This window comes from Solanum verrucosum, unplaced genomic scaffold (assembly GCF_900185275.1).
Source record: "Solanum verrucosum unplaced genomic scaffold, falcon-dt-bn FXZP01000108.1, whole genome shotgun sequence".
Lineage (NCBI taxonomy): Eukaryota > Viridiplantae > Streptophyta > Magnoliopsida > Solanales > Solanaceae > Solanum > Solanum verrucosum.
Genome location: NW_026020274.1, coordinates 4,664,861 through 4,684,185, shown reverse-complemented (window position 1 = coordinate 4,684,185; position 19,325 = coordinate 4,664,861). Strand labels below are relative to the sequence as shown.

At 33.0% G+C, this 19,325-nt stretch overlaps 1 protein-coding gene and 1 pseudogene across 1 annotated transcript in view; both read left to right on the top strand.

Moving 5' to 3' along the window:
- The window catches only part of LOC125834153 (magnesium dechelatase SGRL, chloroplastic-like), a 390,391-nt gene that overhangs the window by 14,618 nt on the left and 356,448 nt on the right, over positions 1–19,325 (top strand). The window lies entirely within an intron of this gene.
- LOC125833813 (premnaspirodiene oxygenase-like) lies at positions 5,502–7,147 on the top strand (annotated as a pseudogene).

Below are 19,325 nucleotides of genomic sequence, written 5' to 3'. Positions count from 1 at the left end.
TTTTATAAAAGTTACAACTTTTCATAAAAGTCGCAACTTTTCATAAAAGTCACAACTCTTCATAAAAGTCGCAACTCTTCATTTTCCATTCACACCTTTTAAAACCTAACAATAAATACCACCATGTCTGTAGTACTTGTGCCCAACTAAAAAAGAGAGTACATTCCTATACATTGTCAAGATTGATGTGCGGTCACTTTATGCTACCATTATTGTGAAGATTAACAATGTGCACATTTGCTTATCAATTTAATAAGAAAAAGTAATAAAATATTTTTAGTCCATAATATAATAAACATATAAAATCAACTTGTTTGTTATATATAAACAAGAAAAGCATGTATCCATAAAATAATATTCTATTTCCTACTTTCTAAAAAATGGAGACTCAACAATTACCCTCCACCCTTTTTTTTTTTTAAGCAATTCCGCTAGGCAAGGTGTGCCTAGGGCTAGTTTTATTAATGAAGTGAAAAGGATCTCAAAGAGAAGAGTACAAGCAAGGGGGGCTAGGCCTTACCTTACTAATCTTAATGAGGTAACAAATCTCTACTAATTAACAAGCATGAAGAAAAAATAAGAGCTAGAGAAGACTAGATATTTTATGATCATTATAGAATTTATAATACAGTCTGTGATGATACTACAAATGAGGATGCTTAAGTAATCCAAAAATCTAAAATCTAAGAATAAAGCTATGTTATCAACCTCAAACTTCATTTTATATATGTAAGAATTAAAAGAGATGGATTGCCCGTGTAAAGTAACCTGAAGTATTTCCCTCTTGTCTTCTTCATCAAATATGTCCAACAAAACTTGATAGTTCATCACTTCTTTTTGGATCGTGTTGTTGTTGAAACTGTCATATGATTTTGCTTTGCTAGTCGCATTGGTAGGTGGCTTGGAATAAATTCCTCAGTCACCTTACCATCCCAACTATGTTGACTTCCATGTGTCTTCTTTTTGTTTTTGTTGCGTCCACTTCTTTGTTGCCTAGGCGAGAGATCTCCATCCTTGGCTACCTTATCAAATAATATGTCTAACATATCATCCTCATCATCTTCGTCAAACATTTCACTGCCCAAGTCACTATCATAAGTTGTAGTTGGACTACGTCTTGAAACTTCAGCTTCTGGCTCATGACTTATTTCCAATACCTTGGTGTTAATGGTAAAGATCTTTTTGGAGTTATCAATTGTCATTGCCATAGATGGATTTTCCTTACTTGAAGGCACAAATATGGGTGCTTGAGGACTTAACTTACTCCTTGTAGGTGCATGCTCCTCTTCCTCAACTAAATCTGCCCATCTAGAATCACTCGTTTCCTTCACCAAACTCTTTTCATTCCTTGTGGAATGTGGTTTGATCATTGAGTTTTCTTTATTCAACATTGTGGCATGCGACTCTTTGATTATTCGAGTAGTTTCACTACTAAAAAACTGCCAAAAAATGAGGAAAAAAAGTGACGGACTGTGTCGCTTTTTTTGTCAAAATCAACGGACTGCGTTGCTTAATTTTTTTTTTTTAAATTTACAAAAAGAGACGAAATCCGTCACTTTTCTTAATTTTTATTGGTTTTTAGAATCTTGAAAAGAGACGGACAATGAGACGCAGTCCGTTGCTTTTCTGAAAATAAAATTTTGAAAAATCCAGAAAAGTGTCGGACTAAAGGACCCTGTCCGTCGCTTTTTTGGATTTTTCAAAAAATAAAAACCCAAAAAAGCGATGGACTAAAAGACCTTGTCTGTCGCTTTTTCTGCACTTTTTTTGTAGCAAAAACTACAGTTTCTGCTGCCCACCTGCAAATTAAATTAAATTCAATATCAAATCAATTCAGCTACACAAAATATAAACTAACAAGCTTAATTAAGCCTTCAAAAATACCTAAATCCCAATTTAATGATTTATAATGTATTTCAAAATTCAAAAATTAGTTCATAAATACTAAATTTCAAGATCTACAAAGTTCAAGCTTAACTAATTCATAAACAACAATTAGGTTTAAGATTTCAAATAATTAATTATATTCCTAATTAAGCTCAAGTTGTTATAAATTAAGTTCAAATATATTAAGGTCAATTGGATTTTAAGTACTTCAAAAATCAAATTAAGTTCAAAGTTCTAATTAAGTTCGTATTAAGCTCAACAAGACTTTAAGTTCATATTCTTAATTAAGTTCAAGTTATTAAAAATTAAGTTCAAAGTTCTAATTAAATTCAAATATATACCAAGGTCAATAAGATTTCAAGTAATTCAAACTTCAACTTAAGTTCAAATTTTTAATTAAGTTCAAGCTTAATTAAATATTTCATAAATATTACATTTTATCAAGATTTCTAAAGTTCAATCTAGTAATTAGTTCATAAATTCTACAAATCAAGATTTCTAAAGTTCACAACCTAAAGTTCTAAAATCCTACAAAAAATCAAGTTCTATAAAGTTCACAACTTAAAGTTCTAAAATTCTACAATAATTCAAGATTTCTAAAGTTCACAACCTAAAGTTCTAAAATCCTACAAAAATTAAAGTTCTCAAAAGTTCACAACTTAAAGTTCTAAAATCCTACAATAATTCAAGATTTCTAAAGTTCACAACCTAAGTTCTAAAATCCTACAATAATTCAAGATTTCTAATGTTCATAACCTAAAGTTCTAAAATCCTAGAAAAATTCAAGTTCATGTCTACTTTCTAAAATTAGTTCTATATAAACTTCAAATGCAAGAATTTCTAAGTTCAAGAAGTCAAGTAACCTAATTTCAACTTTCATATACTATCCAATATTTTTGTAACTTTAAAGTTATCTAACTTTCATGTACAATTGCATCTAATATTTTTCTAACATCAACTTTCAAACTTACTAAATTCAAGAATTTCTAAGTTGGAAAATTCAACTAATTTAGTTTCAACTTTCATATACTATCCAATATTTTTCTAATTCAAAGTAATCTAACTTTCATATACAATTCAATGTTTTTCTAACTTCAACCGTCAAACATACTAAATTCAAGAATTTCAAAGTTGGAAAATGCAACTAATCTAACTTCTAACTTTATAACTTCTAACTTCTAATAATTTGTTAGTTCTAACTTCTAATACTCAATTCACAATCATATTTTAAAAAATCCCAATTTAGAAGAAAACCCTAAAATAAAAAATCTCCAATTCTCTCCCTAACTAGCAATAATCAAATATACAAATTAACAATTGAATAACACAATTCATCAAACCAAAACAATATACTAAGGAAAAGAGGCAGTGAGACGACGGGTGGCGGTGCCGGCGCCGGCGGGGCAAGGTGGCGACGAGATTAGTGCTAAGGGAGAGAAGGGCGATGACGATGGCGACGTGGGGCAGCGGCGGCACAACGATTTGTTTTTTAGAGAGAAGGGAGAGAAGAGGGAAGAGAGAGAAAGAGAAATGGAAAAATGGGGGGAAAACCCGCTTTTGGTTCAATATAATTTTTAAAAAAGCCACGGACAATGTCTCTTTGTCCGTTACTTTTTTAAAAATATTACCAAAAAGCGACGGACTAAGAGACGTGTCCGTCGCTTTTTAAAAATGTTTGACTAGATATTTTGACCAAAAAGCTACGGACTAAGAGATGGCGTCTGTCGCTTTTTTTAAAAACTAATTAATAAAATAAAATAAATTAAAAACGACGGACAACGTGGTTTTTTTAATTTATAAATAATTAATTTTAATAAAAAGTGACGGACGGCGCCTCTTTATATATTAAATAAATAATAATTAATTATATATTTATTTAGCGCAAAAATCCGTGAAAAAAGCAACGGACTAAGAGATGCCGTCCGTCACTTTTTGTAAAATAATTTTAAAAATAATTATTTTTATTAAAAAGCGACGGACAGTGTGGCAAATGGCGTCCTTTTTTGGAGCGACATTGTCTGTCGCTTTTTTGTCCGTCATTTTTTAGCATTTTTTTAGTAGTGTTTCTTGATTAGAAATTTGAAGAATTGGAGTGGACAAAGCATGGAGCTCTTGATCAGAATTGATTATTAGGGCATCAAAGGTGTTAGGGCACACACTCTTCCTTGATACTTTATCTTCACAATTTATCATTTGCTCCTTGCGTGGTGGGTTAGTGCAATCTAGTTGTTGTAGTTTGGCTAGAGAAAATGTTTTGCTTGGCACTTCAGTTCTGCTTCCCTTATCATTGTCCTTCAAAGTGAAGTCATGATCGCATGTACCACCAGATTCAAAAATTTGATCCAAATTCTCTTCACACTGCTGAACCTTATTGGCCTGACCATAATCTTGAATCGTAGCCAAACTAGGATCTTTCCTAGATAAAACACCAGTAGTAGGTAGTTTAGGATTCGAAGCTAGATCAGACTCCAAATTAATCACGGGAACCATCTAATCACTAGTAACATCATCCTTTGCACTCAAAACCAAAGTATCATCTTGAACACAAGTATCAACTACTCGATCTCTATTATTTTTAATGGCTTCCACAATTGCTATTTCATTATTATTTGCATTTGCAACTCGAGTATTATCATCAATACTTTGATCTATGTTTGCTAGTCCCCTCTTCTCATTTAAAATTTGTCTCAAATCACCTTGAAATTTCTCACCATTGAATTGTTCATCTCCAACCATTCCACTATCTTTGTGATTTTTATCTTGATTCTTTTTCAAAATCAATCGACAACTGTTTTCATCATGACCTTGATGCTTACAATGGTTACAATATAAATGTAAATTATCATAAACAAATTCCTGAAAAACCTCTTGAATCTTACTGGTCTGCTTGTCCAAATACTGGAGACGCATCCTCTTATGCAGCTTGTCCATAAGATCAAGTATCACCTTCACCCTAGCAGTGCTAGGCCTTGTCTTGTCTGGTGTTGTCTTGTCAATAGCTATTGGCCTTCCAACCGCTGGTGCCATCGACAACAAGGATCTCTTGGCAAATAAATCTGGTGATAATCGAGGCAAAGAAATCCACACCGCGGCCATTGAAGTTTCTTCTCTAGAATTGAAATCTATTGTCCAAGGAAATACCCTATAAAGATGTTGCTCTCCACGAAAAGGTAAAAAGCTTACCGATTTTGATAGAGCAACCACATAATCTTCATATTGGTCTATCCTTATTAGAATATGTCTACGAGCAAGTAAACCAACGAAATAGTTTCCTTTGATGCCCAGGTGTTTAGGTAAAAATGTTCGCAAATCCTTCACTTCTAGTGTATCGGATGAGAACTTAATAATTACAACTTGATGTAATCCTTCTTCCTTGGTGAAAACCTGTCGTTCTCCCTTTGTGAATTGAATTGTAGGCCCTTCATGTACATATTGAATCTGTTTCAACTGATTTTTTGTCAAATTTTTGACATCTTGATTTGTGGTTAATCGAATAGCAAAGGATGTTTGTTGATTAAGATTAGGGTTGGTCTCTCCCACAACCAAAGGCAGGGGAGAGATGTTCGCAGACATGGCTACTGCTAAGTCTCCATCGCAATTGCTCAAGGTTTAGGATGTCCGTTGTTTCGAATTACTCCACCCTCTTTATTTCACTCTTGCTATTTCTTTACTTAATATTCCATCTTTTTCAAATATGGAAAAAATCAATAACCTTAACCAAAATATTGCCTCCTAGCCCATGGAAGCTACCTATTATTGGGAACTTGCACCAATTAGCGAGTCACGGAGGCCTGCCACATCACACTCTCCGAGCCTTATCACAAAAATACGGGCCATTAACACACTTACAACTAGGAGAAATTTCTGCGATTGTTGTATCTTCACCTGAAATGGCAAAAGAAATCATGAAAACTCAAGATGTTTGTTTTGCAACTAGGCCTCAAAGTATGACTGGAAGTATTATTTTTTACAATTATTCGGACATAGCATTACGTCCATATGGTGATTACTGGAGAAATATGCGCAAAATATGTGTCCTGGATTTTCTTAGTGCAAAGATGGTCAAATCATTTAACTCAATTCAACAAGAAGAGATGTCAAGTCTCGTCTCATCTATCATCAATTCTACGCCTGATGAGTAGATGGTAAACCTATCGAATAAAATTTTTTGGTTTACAGGTTCTGTAACTTGTAGATCGGCTTTTGGGAAAGTTGTTCATGATCAAGATAAGTTGATAATGTTGGTGAAAGAGGCTGTTTCGTTGTCTTCAGGATTCAACTTAACTGACTTGTTTCCTTCACATAAATGGCTTCACGGGATCAGTGGGATGAAGTCTAGGTTGTTGAAGGCTCATGAAAAGGTTGATGTGATTTTAGAGAAGCTCATTAATGAACATCGCGAAAATAGAGCAAATGGTAACAAAGGTAATGGTGAGTCTGGAGCTGAAACTTGATTGATGTTTTACTACGAGTCATGGAGAGTGGGGAATTTGGAATGCCAATCACAAATCAAAATATCAAAGCAGTTATTTTTGTAAGTTTTAGTACCTATAACTTTTGAATTTGATTTATTATGCTAGCTAGAGTTTTCAAGTTTGAATTAGGAAAAATTCGAAATATATTTGATATTTTTCTACGTGTAGGAAATGGTCATGGCAAGAGCTGAAACATCATCGACAACAATTATTTGGGCATTCTCAGAAATGATAAAAAATCCAGTTGTTATGGCGAAAGCACAACTTGAAGTTAGAGAAACCTTAAAAGGAAAGAAGACATTTGAAGATATCGATACAGAGGAGTTGAAGTATTTGAAATTAGTGATTAAAGAAACACTAAGGTTACACCCCCCGGCTCCTCTATTAATCCCAAGGGAATGTAGAGAAGAAACACAAATTGATGGATACAATATACCTATCAAAACTAAAGTTATAGTGAATGCGTGGGCAATTGGAAGAGATTCTAGATATTGGCATAATGATCTAGAAAGCTTTATACCTGAGAGATTTGAGAATAGTTCTATGACTTTAGAGGAAATAACTTTGAGTTTATTCCGTTTGGTGCAGTAAGAAGAATGTGTCCAGGAAAGTTATCCGGTTTAGCTACTGTAGGGCATTCTTTAGCTAAGTTGTTGTATCACTTCGATTGGAAACTTCTTGATGGAGTTAGTGTTGATGATTTTGATATGACTGAAGCAGAAGGAGTAGCTGCCTGTAGAAAGAATGATCTTTGTTTGATTGCTACTCCTTTTGATCTCTTTTAATGGTTAGTTACTACATGTTTATCTAATACGTAATTGCTATTATACACTTTTTTGTGTGTCTCAATTTATGTAGCGTCTTTTGAATTTCAATAATCAAACAAGTTTGTTTTTGTCTTTTATATATTTTGACCCGTTGTTAGTTATTGCGACTCATCCATATTTCTTAATTACGTAGTCTTTCAAAATGTGTATATTTTGTTTGAAGAACCTTATAGATTCTATGTTAGAATTCACGATCCAAATTAAGAAATTTATTTCTCGAAATTCAAATTTTGTGCCATGTAAATTAGGACAGAGGAGGTAATAACTTATTTCTCTTTTACATGGTATGTTTGTGAACAACATAAACTTACACTACTACTTTAAAGTCACAATTTCCTATTGAAAAATGTTCCGTGGCTATTCCCATTTGGTTGAATTGGTGAGAAAGAAAAAAAATAAGGACTGATCATATGAGAAGAATTACATCAAATTTTCCATATTTCAATGAAAATTTGTTTACCAATACATTTTTCTAGTGAGCTGATTATGAAAAATGAGTACAAAAATCATGTTCTATAGTTCAAATTTTCTACTGATTTGCAGTGAGAAAAATATTTATTTTTACTAGTGTTAGTTTTATCTTCGGGATATTATGGCTCAACTTGAAAACTAAAGGCATAATATCAAATGACATTTATGCTCTTTAACTTTGGATATGCATAAGTAGACACTTAAATTTGTATAAAATTGAACAAATAGACATATTCGTTCTATGTGATGTCCTACATGACTATTTTGTGTCCAATGTGACGTCATATATGTACTATGCCACATATAATGCATAAATCTACTTGTTCAATTTTATACAAGTTTAAGTATCTACTTATGCACACCCAAAATTAGAAAGTAAAGATGATAACTTAAACCAAATTAAATGACATTTTTATATTCCCTCTGTCCAATAATAGTTGTCCACTATTGACTTGACACACCTTTTAAAAAATAATAAATAATAGGGGATAATATTACTATTTTATTCTTTGACTTTATTAAATTTAATGCTTTGAGAAATGTGATAAATAGTACTTCATTTAATAGCAAGGGTAAAATAGACACAAAAGGTAAATTATCTCTTAATTTTTTAAACTGGACAAATATTGTTAGACAACTATTTTTAATATAATGGATAACTATTATTAAACAGAGGAATACTATATATAAAAAATAAAACAGAAATAACTGAACATATAGGTTTATGTAGTTTGTCAAGATTGGTGTGCCATGACTCTTCTGCTACCTATTATTTAACAGGAAATTAGGAACCTTTAGAATATGGATGGATGCTGTCAAGTCAGGTGTGCCATAAATTGAGAAAATGACATAAATAGTCCATTGGCTATATGAGTAGGTCTAAAATGGTCCCTTAATTATAACTTAACGGATTTAGTTCTTTAACTTTTCAAAAATTTATCAGCTTTAGTCCCTTAACTATAAACTTACCGGTTTTAGTTCCTTAACTATAAACTTATCGATTTTAGTCCTTTAAGTATTCAAAAACTTATCAGGTTTGGTCTTTGTCCATTTTTAAATACAAATAGCTTAGGCTTATATTAACGAAATTCATGCCTCGAGAAATTAAATCCTTTAGCAATTTTTTCTGTTGTTTCTCTCTCTCCGCTATTTTTTCTTCAAATTAACCTTATGCGAAGAATCTTAACCTCAACGATTTAAAATAAACTTCACGAGGAAAGAAAATAGAAGGCATAATTTTATTTAACAAAGGATAAAATAAAGCATATTATTGCTACTAATGGCTTGAATATGCTAAACTTTATTATAAAATGAAAAATATTATTACCCGTTAAATCCAAAGTTTGTCCTCCAACGACTTCATTGAACGAAATTTGTTTAATTTTTCAGAAATTGAAATTAATAAAATGGTAGATTTGCAATTTTCTTAATTTTTTTAAAAAAATAGATCAATTTTATTATTCTATTCATTTTATTTTACGTCAAGAAATTTATGTAAATTAAATAAAATCCGCACTGATTGGCATATTCAAGTGCGGATTCAAGTCATTAACAACAATTATATGCTTAAGTTTATTCTCCATTGAATAAAATTAGACTTATATCTTCTTTCATCATTAATTTTATTTTGAATTGTTGACATTATTGTTCTTTTCATAAGAGTAGTTCGAAGAAAATAAGGGCGAGGACAGAGAAACAACTTAAAAAATGGGTTAAAGATTTAATTTTACGAAGATTTCTGTTAATATTAACCTAAGCAATTTGTATTAAAAAAATGGACAAAGACCAAACCTGATAAGTTTTTGTAACACCCCATAACTAGAAAGAAGTTAAAAATTGGAAATAGTCATTTTTGGAAAGAATATAAAAATCTGGAAAATTTGTTAAGTATGTTAAGTTGGATTTTTGGTCAACTTCAAATGACCATAAAAATCCTAGCTCAGGATGAGTTAGGTGTTTTTCCAGATATAGTAGGAAAGATCTTGGAATAATCTTTCCAACGCCGCCGAGTTTGCGCATTTTCGAGTTCGTATGAGTGAGATATGACCATTTGAAGTTGGGCTGTTCAAATAAGGAAAGTCTAAAACCGGATTTTGGAAGGGTATGTTAGTCTTTTCCTTACCCAATTATTTTAATTTTTTTTAGGAGTTTAATTGGGGTCAAATTAGAATTTGGTCAGTTTAGAAAATTGAAAATTTAAGCTAGGGCTTGGAGAAAGAAGGAGAAAAGGAAAGATTCGTCAAGAACGTTCGAGTTTGGTCATGGATTTCGCCAAGGATTAAATCCTATGAGGTATGTGAGTTCACATAGCCTTGGGTTCATTCACCCATGTGCCAAGCATGTTTAATTCAACATGATTTTCGTCCTAAAAGATTGAGAATTTGATGTTTTTGAGTTGTGTTCTTGAAGTGTTTTCCTTCTTGAACTTATATGGGATTGATGGATTTTCTTGAGATGTTTTAGAGATGTTAAGAGTTGGTTCGAGTTAGATTCTAGTGTACATGTTTTGGGAATCTGAATCTAAGAAGATATTGAGAAAATGAATTGGGTTTAATCGAATTAAGGTTAGAAACCGAGAAGAAAAATTAGTGAGTTTGCACCTGGGGAGGGTATGGCGCGGAGCGCCCCATTTTCTCCAGAGAGGCTGGGGCGGCGCGCCAGCAGTGTGCCAGAAACGAGCCCCAGTAACTTAGGGGCTGGCACGGCGCGCTAGGGATGTGCCCGGGTTGTCTGCCCCTACCCATTTTTCATCGTTTCGCTCGTTTAAGTTCTTCTAAAGTGTGCTAACACTTCCTATTGATTCTAACTACTCTAAATGACTTCTAAACATCTAGAAATCATCCAGAAACATGAATCATAACCTTGAATCCATAAATTCAAATTCAAGAAAAGTTAAGAGCGAAGCCTATGAAGTTCTTAGAGTCCTTTCAAGAAGTCTTTTGCAAGTGCTTTTAACTTTGTTTTAAGACTTAAAGTTCAAGTTGAGTAAAAAGTAAGAAGGAAAGAATGAAGTTCATTTCTTCAAGATTATAAGGGAACTAAGTATTCCCAAGTGTTTAAAAATGTTTTCACATTTGAACAAGAATGGAAACACCGATTTCCAAGAAGAACTTTTAAGCTAAGTTTTGAGTAATTATCTCAAATCAAAGAAAGAAGTTTTGTTTTAAAAACATATGAGCTAAGTATATTTTTGGGAGTAGTATTGAGCACCGATATGGGGATGCGAGTCCATAATAACTCAATTCTCCATAAACCATGTAGCCATCATGGGTAATAAATGATCATACTTTTTAGATGATTCCTTAAGTGCTTTTTTAGCATAGACTAGTGGATCCACTTAGTTAATGCGTTCTATATGACGGCAAAGTATAGGCAAGTTCTGGCAGCATGGGAAAGACACTCTATCACCACTTAGGCTCATAGTGGTTTTATCGGTTAGAGAAACTCCCACAGAAACTATATTACTTTATTATACGACTACAATTGAGTTTGTTATTGCATTTCTTTAACGAACTAAGTTGCTTTCTACTGTTTTAAAAGATTTCTATATATTGCATGTGTATTGTTGCTTTATATTGAGTTAAGTTATTCATGAGTTGAGTAAAGCTAAGGTAAATGTTTCTTTCAGATTCCCTTCAAGCTTATGTTATGTTTAGTTTTCCCCTTGCATACTCGTACATTCAATGTACTGATGCCATTTGACCTGCATCGTTGCTATGATCCAGACACAGGTAACCAGGATCATCATCCAACTCCTCGTTGATCTAGTTGAGCACTCAGAGTCTGTTGGTGAGCCTCCTTTTTTCGGAAGGCTCCTTTTACATTGCTTTCTAGTATTTCAGTTGTTAGGATGATCGGGGGTCTTGTCCCGACATCCCTCTTTGTTTTAGAGGCTTCATAGATGGATAGTTATAGTTCTTTAGTTTTATTCATTTCAGTTGTATACATTTAAGACTTGAGTTGCCATTTTGACTAAGTTATTATCTCTTAAGTTATTGCATGAGTTATGTTTCTTATGTTTAAGTCTTCCACTAAGTAAGTATGCCAGGCCAAGGGTTTGCTTGGGGCCAACAATGATTCTCGAGTACCAGCCCCTCCCAGGGTGTAGGCTCGGGGCGTGACAATTTTTAATACTTAAGGACTAAAATCGGTATGTTTATAGTTAAGGGACTAAAATCGGTAAGTGTATAGTTAAGAGACCAAAGTTGATAAGTTTTTGAATAGTTAAAGGACAAAATCCGTTAAGTGTATAGTTAATGGACTATTTTAGACCTATTCCTATAGTTAAGGGACTATTTATGTCATTTTCTCACCATAAATTTTGTACCACAAATTAGGTTAATGATTTGGATAAATATCTTACGGTCATTTTTATCTATGTACTTTTAAAAAAAAATCATATTTATTTTCATATTATACTTTTTTGATATTTTTATCCTTACCATTTGAAATTAAACCAAAAATATATATATTTAATTTTTTTTAATTATAATATTTTTAATTATCTTTTGAGTATTAATTATATCAATTTATGCTTATGCAACAATTGTGTTCTTCTATGTAAGAAGAAGACTTATTGCATAGAATGGATCTCAAAAGCATCATTGCGTGACTTGCGCTCTCAGAATTCAGATTCAACCCATTAAGTCAATTTGTTTCTTTTTAAAAATAGCCTCAGAATGAATCTGAAGAATTTGAACGAATCAGATCTGAGAGAGTCTTAACAACATTTAGACTTATTTAATACGCGTGAAAAAAAATGACGTCACCTCTCCCTCTCATTGCGCGACTTGCTCTCTCTCTACAAACTTTCTTCCTCTCTTTTCTCAACCTAACATTAATTTTTTTCCCTCTTGAATTGGTAAGTTCTCATAATCTATACAAGTATTTTCTTATATTAACAATTTTTTTGGGTTGTATTGATTTTTTTCAAGAACTCTTGTTGTAATAATATTTTTTGGTGTATTGATGTTTGTCAAGAACTCAAGATTTTTGAGTAAAAAATGGTAGTCATGATTAATAACAACTACCATATATACATATATGGGGTCTCTTATGAAAATGTAATTTGTTTAGGCCAAAGACATTGAAGACTTCACCTCTACCCTTCCGAGTTTGTGTACAATTTTTTAGGTTGTATTGCAACAAGAGTTCATGATTGGAGTCCAAGTTATACTTATATCTAGTTGGTGACAAAAATGATGGAGCTCCTAATAATTCTTCATCCCAATCTTCAGTTCGGTTGAAGAAAAGTTTTGAAGAAGAAATTGATGAGAAGATGAGTACTGCTTTGGATTTATTGATTAAAAATAGTACAACTAGCTTTGAAGAATGCAAAGAAAAAATTATATGAAATTGGATGCGAAGAACCATTATACAGTACAATTGTTAGTACATTTTGTGAAAGTGACAACTACAAAAAAGCATGATGACACTACGGGTTCACAAGTTAGAGAAATGGATTAAGATTATCCAAAAAAAATAATTAGAAATTCTTTAATTTTTCTGACTAGTTAGAATATATGTTAGGCTTTGATGATGTGAAACCTTCTTTATTATTTTTTGACCAGTATCTATCATAATTTTTTGATATTATATTATGCCTATGCAATTTCGTGATATATTTTCTTATTAAAGATTTTTAAGTTGAATTCTTAAAAGAAATCACGTTACAATAATGTTTATATCGATATATAATTTTTTTTGCATATAACATAATTTATTTTAATCAAATATAAATATTTAAAATATTATTTTTGTTAAAAAGTAATACTTTTTTGTTGAAATGAAATTCTTATAATAATTTATGATGTTTAATCTCATATGCACATTCAAATAATGAAAACAAACAATTTTATTCATTCAATGTTCAGATCTAGAGACATCATTTTAATATTTAGATGTGCATTCAGATCTAGACATCTAAATCTTAATGCACATCTTAATAGTCAGATGTTTATTCAGATTCAGATGTTTTAATCTTAATGGAAACAAATGAGGCCTTAAAAAGATCAAAGAAATTTGGATCCGACTTCCAATTCTTCCCTTCTACTTTATTTGACTTATATTTCATGATGCCAAAATAAAATAATATGAAGATAAAAAAATTCAAAGTAAAAATAAATTAAACGGAAGAAAAGAAAAGAAAAAAGAGGAGGGAGACAAGTGGGGAACATAGCAGCAAGCCAGTGGCCATCAATTTGTCACTAGAAATTTGGTCGATCGCACTATTTGGCCAGATATTTTAAAAGTTGTTTTGGATTTTATTATTTTATTTGAGACTTTTTTTTTTTATATTTATAAATAGTCTATAAATATCTTTTGAAAAGAGAGTTTGAGAGGAGTTGTGTGAAGCAAGGCGAAAAATTTGGTAATTGTTATAAGATAATATATATAGAAGGTAGGAGTGTATTTGTAATCCTTCTAACTCATGAAGGAAATCTTTAAAGTCATGCCTAAATCCTAAAAGGACATCCACATTTCATTATTTTCAACACTCCCCCTTGATGTCCATGTACAAATGAATTCTAGAAGAAGAAGAGAGAGTGTACATAGTTATTCTTAATATGCATTGTTTTGCTGCCTCGTTAAAAATCTTACCAAGAAAAATCATGCGGGACAAAAATCTTGGTTAAGGGAAAAAGAGTGAAACTCATATTTACTCCCCCTGATGAAAATATTATTTAATATCTTGAAGACGAAACATTCCAATTTTGTATCTCAATTTCTCAAAGGTTGAAGTTGACAATGACTTAGTAAACATATTTGTTAAATTATCACTTGAGCTAACTTGCTGAACATCTATATCACCCTCTTATGATGATCATGAAAAAGAATTTTGGTGAAATGTGCTTTGTTCTGTCTCCTTTAATGTATCCTCCCTTTAGTTAATCTATACATGCAACATTGTCTTCATACAATATTATTGGAACATCTCCTTCAAAGAAAGGCCACACGTTTCTTGAATGTGTTGAGCTGTTGATCTTAACCAACACATTCTCGACTTGCTTCATGAATGGCTATTATCTCTGCATATTTTGAAGAAGTGACAACCATATATTGTTTTGTTGAACGTCATGATATAGTTGTACCACTGCATGTAAATAAATAGCTTGTCTGCTATCGACCTTTATGGGGATCAAACAAATATCATGCATCTGCATAATCAATCAAGTGTGACTTGGATTCATTTGAGTAAAACAATCTCATATCAATGGTCCCTTAGAGGTATATGAATATATGCTTAATTCAATTCCAGTGTCTTCGTGTTGGAGAAGAACTAAACTTTGCTATCGAGAAAGCTATATCTGATCTAGAATTATTGACAAGATACATTAATGCACCAATTACACTAAGATATGATATTTCAGCACCAACAAGTTCTCCTTCATTTTTCATAAGGTCGGAATAAATCTTTATTAATATCAAGAAATCTTCTCTTAGTACAAATATCTTGGTCGAGAGATAGTTGTACTAAGAGACGATTCATGATAAATAGAGATTAATTAGGAGATATTATAGCTAACATAGCGAGATGGAATTCGACAATTGGGAAAATCATAAATTTGTGCCTACTAAATTTTAAAGTCAACCCATTCTTTTTAGTTGATAATTTTATTGCTTTAATATTTGTTAGTTAATTTGTTAGAAGAAAGAATCTTAATCTTTAAAACTAAATAATTACTTAAATCCACTTTCTTAGTGATATTGAATAGTTATAGGTAAATGTTAATTCTATGTGGGATTCGACTCCAAATTTAAAAACTGAATTATATTTGTAGCGGCTGCTTATCCTTTTTAGGACGAGTCTTGGGTGTGATCAAATTTTGATGTTATAGCTAGGGAACTGACGATTTAGTTGTGGTTTGTCAATATTGCTAGGTTAGTGTTGGTCCCCAATATACACGCAAGTGTACGTGGTTGCACAAGTAGTTTAGATTCTTTAAGAAATGAGTTATCGTTTCCTAGGGACTTATGATCAATTTATATTTAACACTTAATTCTACAACTAAAAGTAAAAGCAGCAGTTTCAAGAGTTGATGATTGATTGTTAACTATGACTACTTTAGCAATAAATAAAAGTAACCAAGATTGAACGACTTAAATATGATGTTTCAAGCAAGTAAAAGACAATTTCAGGGCTGCAACATGTATTGAATCTCATGTATCGTATTATTGGCTTAGAACTAATTTCTGTTGTCAAGTTACTGGTTTATAGGGTTAATTGTATGAGTCGGGCTACACACTTCTAGTCGCCTACTCCAGTTAGCTATCTAACTACATCGTTGAGCGGGGATAAATATACTAACTAGCGAGCATTTATATTTCATCCTATTTCGTAACCAAGCAAGTTGTTCATCCGGGCGTCACTCCTAAACACAAATCACCTCAATCAAACGAGCTCTCTATATTCTCTGGTCTATTTAATCCCTCCTCTCTCAATTTTAAGATTAGACAACATACTTATCTTATAGTGATCAGTCATAAAATACTAAAACAAGAATATAGAAGTAACTTGTAATGACAACCAAGAATTAATTCATAAAGCCTTTTAATAATCAACAATCCATTCGTAGCTACATCCCCATAACTAGGACATTTAGCCACTCATGCTATTAGAAAACAAGAAAATACAATAGTTCATGCAATTTTCAGAAAATAGAAGAGTTAAAGGATTAAAACCTATTACAAACTTGAATTCTTGCTCTTGCCCACAAAATCAATAGTCGAACCCTAATTATGGAACCCTAAGGGTCTATTTATAATGGTAGGAAAATTAGAGCCAAAGTCTTTTCCAATTAGGAATCCCTTTTTAACACTTTTAAGCTGGAAAAGTCGGGATCCCACTGGCGTTTCGCGCCTAGCATCGCACCCAAACCTTACCTCTGAAGCTTCCACCCTGGCGCGTCGCGCCTCTCAGCGCGCCTGAGAGGCCTCTCTGAATGTTGGTCCTTGGCACCTCGTGCCTAGCAGTGCGCCTGGCCCTGGGGCCTTCATCTTTAGTCGTTTTTCATGCTCTTTTGCATCTCTTTTCTTCAAGTTGACTCCAATTCCCTTGAGAGTTCTTGAAACAACTAATCATGTGTGTAAGTGCAGAATCATCACAAGTTACACAAAAAATTAATCTAATGACTAGAGATCATTCTTCAATCTAATCGACCCATGGGAAAATATTGACAACTTAGGCATATAATATGCTTAAGATCACCACCCCACACTTAGAATTTTGTTTGTCCTCAAACAATCTCTAGACTATCATCTCTTTTTCACAACCCTTGGACTTATCAACCCATCTCAAAACCAACCAAACATTTTCAATCATGATCTTGTAGTTCACAATGGATGCAACAATTCACAACATTTACACCAAGTATGACACATGCTCACATAATGACCCTTTTATTACTTTTCGGGCTAATGCAAATTCATACAAACACACCAATTAGATAATCCTACACATGCCATGAATGCCCTCACTTGTTTATGTTTAGTAAAGCCTGCCACTCAAACAATTTCAAACTCAACAAGGCCTATTTTTTTAAACAATCAACTCACTCTCACAAAAGAAATTCTTACTTTCCTCAACATACCATAAGCTTGCCCATACTGTGTTCTTACTTTCACATTATATTTCTCAAGGAATCAAGAGGACTTCATTTGGTTGTAATGTCGGCTTAAGGTAAGGGATGGACTATTTGGGAATCATTTTTTAGTGACTACACCTCCCTAATGCACATGTTATTATTTTGCCAACAATCTCTTTCATAGCTTTTCCTTCCTCCTTGTATACACTTCATGACTATATACCCCCTTTGTTGCTCCATATTTGCCCTTTATTTCTTTTTCATCATATTTTTTTTTTTCATGCCTTTGCACTAGCCATCCAAACTCTGGATTTTAACATCCGAGAAAGGTACACATTATCCTTGATAGGATCAGGGCCAATGTTTCGAGCATAGTTCTAAATTAGCCACCCTCAATTTTAGTCGAGGTGCACATTGTCACTAAGGACCAGGGCCAAAACAAAATTTTCTTTTCCACACAATGTAACAATTAACCCTTACTTTATCAACCAACAATTTTCAACCCTTCTTCTTAACATAGTGCATTAAGGATTTTCATAGGACCAAAAGGCTTGGTATCAAACAAACGAGTTTTGGCTTATCATGTGGTTTATCAATAAACAAGGCTAAAGGCTCAATAGGGCTTCACTAGGGATAATATCAATGGTAGGCATACAAGTAGAGTCAAGAATTGGTTAATTAAAAGAAACGCCTCAATCACATTCCCTAAGTCATACAAGCTACTAATTTAACACATACAAGGCAAGTTCTAGATATCAAGTTAAGCAAGAACCAATCAATTTTCACCACACATGGCATCATGACACATATAAGGATATATCAACTAACATGCTCATACAATTTGCATTACAATATTACTACACAATTAAGCCCATTTTCATATTATTTTGAGTCAAAACTTAAGAACACATGCTAGTTACAAGGTCAACAATCTATTGCATTTTTCCAAATATAACTACCCATGACATTTGACTAACTTATTCGGACATAGCTTCAAAAGATCAAGGTTGGTTTCTCAATCCTACTCTTCTATGTGACTAATTTTCCCTTGAGATGGTTGTCATCCATCCATCATTGGGAACCGTCACTCCTAAGACGACTCTAAGACTCAATAAAGCAATAAACTAATCCTATTCGGTTCAAAGGGATAATCCTCAGTAAAAGTACTGAAAACAAACTCTGAGAAACCCAAAATAAAAAAAATTAAACTAAAAACTAACACTAGACTCGATAAATCAGTAAACAACTATATACAACAGAGAATATTACCCCACCCCACACTTTAAAAATAAGCACTGTCCTCAGTGCATAAATAAAACAAAGTATAAGGTTAGGACTACTCCCTCGTGTGACGTCCTGCCACTTTGCCAGTCCAATTTTGCAGCTAAGTAGGCGTGGAGGTTTCTAGAGTTGAAGAGAGGCTTACGGAAAACTCTAGAATACCTTGGATATTTCAAGAAAGCCTTAGAAAATCCTAGATAATGTAGAATTCTCTAGAAAAGGAACCAATTTGTAAATATCTTAAGGACTTCTAAAGTAATTTTAAATTGCACTTTAGTCCTTAGATGATAGTATAAATAGAGGTGCCAACCATTTGCAAGGCATCACTCAAGTGTAAAGCAATCTTCCAAAAGCAATACAAAAGCCTTCTTCCAAAGCTCTCTTGTTCTTTCTAAAGTCTTTCCTTTTCATTCTCTTAGCGATCTTAATCTTAAAAGGCTTGCTTGAGCTTGCAAGATCTTGAAAGAATAATGAGTAAGTTGTCAAGCGCCGCACGGAGCTTTAGTAAAACCTCTAAGTCCGTGACAACGTGGTATCAGAGCTAGGTTTGATACTAAGGGAATGGCAACCGAAGGAGATGTGAATGCCGCTAGCACCACTAACGTCCGTTCAGATGGTGGAAAAAGAACCGCAAGGGAAAGAAGCACCAAAAGAGTCATGAAGAAATGTTGCTGGATCCCACACCAAGCGAGACGCTAATATCTCATCCACCTTCGACCACCGAAGCAAGTGATGATGAACTTGGAGAGGAGGCCATTGACGTCACCGCAGGAGAAAAGTGGGTTGCAAGGGTCAAAGTG